The sequence below is a fragment of the Otolemur garnettii genome, unplaced genomic scaffold, assembly GCF_000181295.1.
Source record: "Otolemur garnettii isolate 467f Iridium unplaced genomic scaffold, OtoGar3 scaffold00088, whole genome shotgun sequence".
NCBI classification, from domain to species: domain Eukaryota; kingdom Metazoa; phylum Chordata; class Mammalia; order Primates; family Galagidae; genus Otolemur; species Otolemur garnettii.
Window position 1 is genome coordinate 1,756,802 of NW_003852483.1, and position 5,083 is coordinate 1,761,884.

The window sequence follows — 5,083 nt, forward strand, 5'->3', positions numbered from 1 at the left end:
CTCTCACCTGGTGTCATGGGGCTCTCCCCTGGTGATCAGGGTCTCACCTGTAGTGACAGGGCTCTCACCTGGTGTCATGGGGCTCTCCCCTGGTGGTCAGCGTCTCACCTGTAGTGACAGGGCTCTCACCTGGTGTTGTGTGGTGCTCCCCTGGTGGGCCCTGGGAATACTGTGCCCTCCTCAGTGTGCCAGTTTGTGTTGATGAATGTGGAAAATTAATTTTTCTAAATCTAAAGCCATGTATTAGATAACATATTATTAAATTATAGGGTCTGTGATGTGTAGTGGACATAATATCTTAGAGATATGTTCAAATAAAACACAATCCAAAGAAAAAGGGTAATCTGCTGGTTCCAATCCATTGAGTCAAAGGGATAGTTTTCTTCAAGGAATGGATGGTTCCCTAGAAAAAAGGTCCTTGATTCACTTTAATTCTTGTAGCTGATTTCTTGAGTTCCTAGACAGGCAATCCTCTCAAAAGGCAGGTTTGGCAAGTCGGAAAGGGATTTCTAACCATAAGTTACCTTTATGTAATGATGGTTGGTCTTTATAGTGAAATAATAGAAAAATTAACTCATTTTTTTTCAGTAAGAACTAAAATCAATCTCCCTCCACCTGCTTTCTTTCTCTTTCTCTTCCTAGGAGGCCACTCCCCACCCTCCAGGTCCCTTTTTACAGACCACTGAGGAGCCCTTGCAGACCAAAAGGAAAATTAAATTCTTCTCTTTACCACCAGGCTCCTTTGTCTTTTAGAATTTGTTTCATTAGCCTCCAGTGGTTCCTGAGTGTCCTGGACAAACAATGGGACATGAACAATCAGGCCTTAGGATTAGAAACACCTGGAAAAAATTCTGTTTTCTACCTGGCCAGAGGAAAAATGGATACAGCATTCACATTCAGCAACTGCTGGACCTCAGTTGGGTGTTCTTCCTTTCTTCCTTCAGGAGGCCACTCCATCTCTCTCTTTTTTCTCTCTCTTTCTCCACTCCCTTCTCCCTCTTACTTCCTCTACCCTTCTAAAATATAAAATAAACTTAAACTTTGATATCCAAATCTTGATCTAGAGAATTTTTTTTCTCACCCCCCACATAACACATCCTGAGTTTAACATTTTATATCTTGAAAGCTGAGCTTTACAAGCTTGAGTGTGGAGTTTATTGTAAACCTAAGGAAGAAAGAACATCTACCTGGTGGAGAATTGGAGTAGAAAGCTCTGGTTTGGGAAGGTGGGAGGAGCATAAGGAAGTAGGTCAGGTGGTGGGGGTGGGGAGGGACAGAGCCAGAGTGGAAACAGCGAGATGATATCCTGGCCTCATTCAGGGCTCTGAGTAGCATAGTAGAACATGGGAAAGCCCAGCGTCATGGGTTCAGGATTGTGACCACTCACCCTCCATCCTCAGGGCCTGGTCTCCTTAGCTATGCTTATCAGGGCACAGGAGCAAACCCTGGGCCCTTGGCAGTGCTAGGTGGCATAGCAAGGGGTGCATGGTATGGAGCGGGTAGCAGAGGACAGGTGGGTGGTGGCCAAATGCAGGGAGGAGATCAGAAGAAGCAAATAAAAGTAAGGAAGGTAGGAAACCGTGGACGGGGCTGTTTGGAGGGTGGAATGAGAACACTGACAGTCGCTCAGATCCCTCCCCGGGCCCCTTGCCTGCATTCAGCTCCCATTCCTTGCTCCACTCAGAGCAAATCCCCTCAGAAGTGGTGTCTGCAATTGCTTCCTTGAGTCCCTCATCTCCTCTTTTCTCTCTGACCTCCTGCCATTGGGTGTTGGTCAACTCTGTTCCTCTGCAAAGGCTCTCATCACATCATCCATGACTGTCTCCTTGTCAAGGCCAAGGTCTCATGTGCATTCTACTTGGCATTTCAGCATCTGCCATGGGCTGACTGCTGCCTCCCTCCTCCACATGCCACCTTCTCTGGGAGTCTGGGCTGAGACTGGCTCTCTGTCTGCCTCACAGAGCCCTGGATGCCAAATCTAGGGCTCCACCATCAGCCTTCCACCTATGTCATCCCTGGGTGACCTGGTCCAATCCCAGTGTCTGGAATGGCTCATGTAATCTGATAACATTTATACCCAAGTCCTCCCCACTTCCCACATATTCCCTTGCCTATTTTCACCTCCAATCTGATGTCTGTTAGGTATCTCAAACTTACCCATGGCCATAAGAACAAACCACTAATACCTGGTTCCTACTCCCCACCCTTCCCCTTTCCCAGACCTTTTCCTCCTCAAGTTCCTCCCCTTCTTAGGAAATGACAGACCCTTTTTTCTGCTGCTTTTGATTCCTCTTCCCATCACACGCAACTTTAGAATATCTTGTCAGGTCCCAAAATCTATAATGAGATTTGTTTGCATCTGATCCAGTCCAAGTCACTACCATCTCTACTTTGCACTGTTGAGATGAGATTATTTTTCTTTTGTTATAGAACAGAACTTTCCAAACTTAGTGGCATCAAACAACAGGGGTTGTATTATGTTTGTAGACTCCATGGGTCAGAATTTACACAAGACACTGTTGTCCCTGCTACATGACATTAGAGCCCCAGTCTGTTGGGGCCAGGATTATCCAGAGGCTCTTTCCTTACATGTCTGATGTTGGGGCTGGGAAGACTTAGGCTGAGCACAGCTATGTGTTGATGGGAGAACCCACTCTAGGCCTCTCCAGGACACTTGAGCTTCTCAGAGTTTGTTGGCTCCTTCTTAGAGGGAGAATCATGAAAAGGGAGCTTTTGAGTTTTCCACAACGGCCCTGCAGGGGCTTCATGGACTTTTAGGGCCCAGACTCAGAAGTCTTGTAATGTCGCCTTGCCAAATTCTGTTGGGGGAAGCAATCCTAAGCCCATTTGATTGAAGATGGAAACACAGGCCCCACTTCTCAATGGGAGAAGGTCTAAGAATTTTCGGTCATTTAAAAAAATACCTAATTGTCTTTCTACCTCTACTTTATCCTTACTGTTCAGTTACCATATGATAACTTTTCAGAAACATAAATCTAATCAAGTTGCTCCCTGGTTAGAGAGAAATCCTACGTAGATTCCTATCACAACTAAGATAGCAAATTCTTTATCAGGAAATCTCTCTGCCTACGTCTCTGAATTACTCTCCCCACTCCCCTCCTGGGCTGTCACCCTCCAGCACACTGTCCTTTCCACCTCTCAAATCTGTCAAGCAGGATCTAATCCAGAGTCATGGAACATACCATTCCCTCTGTGAAGAAGGCATGTGCGCCAGACTCTTCTCCTCACTCAAGACTTGGCTCAGATGCACCTCCTGAGATACTTCTTTCTGGTACCTGGAGTTGTCACTGCACATCTTTGCATGGATGTGGATTGGCTTCCCCAACTAGGATGTGAACTTCTTGGGCACATGGCAGCACTTGATTAGTGCTGGGCACCAGCTGGGCCCTTGGTGGCTGGGCTGCAGATGAAGAGAGAAGCCTTTGGTTCAGATCAAAGGACAGTGGAGATGGATAACTGCAAGGGAGAGGGGTGTCAAAGACAAGGAGTAAGTAGCCCCAGATATTTGCACGAGAATGGGTCCTCCACAGGGAGGTACTTGGGCTGGAAGACTGGCAGCTGGAGACTCGTATGGGGAGTCAGTGTATTGTATTGGAAAAGTGGAATGCTCTCTGTATTAGCCAGGATTCTCTAGAGAGAGGGAACCAATAGGATATCTATCTATCTATCTATCCTCTATCTATTATCTATTTACTGTCTATCTATCTAAAGAGATTTATTATTAGTAATCGATTCACATGATTATAGAGACTAAGAAATTCCACTATCTGCCATCTGCAAGCCAGAGACCCAGGAAAGCCAGTGGTTCAATTCAGCCACAACACAGAGTCTTGAGAAGCAGGGGAGGTGATGGCATAAGTTCCAATCTGAATCTGAAGGCCAGAGAACCAAGAGCACCAATACCAAGGGCAGGAGAAGAGGAACATCCCAGCCCTGACAGAATCAAATTCACCCTCCCTCCCTCTGAGTTCTAGTGAGGCTCTCAGTGGACTGGACAAGGCCAGCTCACATCAGGGAGGCTGGGTGGTGCCCCCTTGTCTACTTTTTGAGTCAAACTAATTGATTCAAACTAATTTCTCTCAGACACCCTGTCACAGACACACCCAGGAATGTTTTACCAGCTATCTGGACATCCCTTAGTCCAATCAAATTGCCCCATTAAAATTAACCACCATACCCTCAAGTGTGCACTCATAGGGGATCTGAACCTCCCTGCCTTCTGCTCCCTGAGAGAGGCAGCCCCAATGATTTTAGTGTGGAGGGTTTTGAACAAAGGAGGTGTGTGGCCTGATTGATACTTTTAAGACATTATACTGACTGGTGTGAAGAGAATAAATTAATTATAAGGGCAGAAGTAGAAATGAGCAGACGGATTCTGCAGGTGTAGTAGCCACTCCTGTGAAAAGGAAGGGAATTTGGACTAGAACTGTACATTTTTAACAGAAACAACATTAAACATTTCATGGAATTTAGTGTTTTCCGTCAGGTTGTTTCTCCTGTTTTGCCTCGGATTGCTATATTTTACCTTTTGGCATCTGTTGACATAATCATATGATTTTTTTTCTCTTGATTTAATTCTATAATGACTTGTGTCAATAGGTTGCTATTATTAAACTGTCCTTACATAATTGATTATTCTTGCAGTTATTTTGAATTGCTTTTGAAGACACTGCTAGATTCTAATTTTGAACACTGTATTTATAATTGGGATCGACATATTTTTCTTTTTAGATTTTATTATTATAAGACAACTTATAATAATGACTTCTCAAATAAATTGGGGACCTTTATACTTTCTTTTTACTTCTAAGGACATGAATATTTTAAATATGACTGGAATGATTAATTATTTAAAGTATATAGAATTCATTTGTGAAGCTGTATGTCTGTGGTATCTTTTAAAAAACTAATGTGCTTCACTTATATTTCCAGTCTTCCTATAAAAATTATTATATTTTCTTCTTCCCATTTACATTTTGATAGGAAATTATATGTTATGTTGCCATGGAGTTGTATGTGGCATTCTCTTATAATTCTTTTTTTTTTTTTTTTTTTTTTTTTT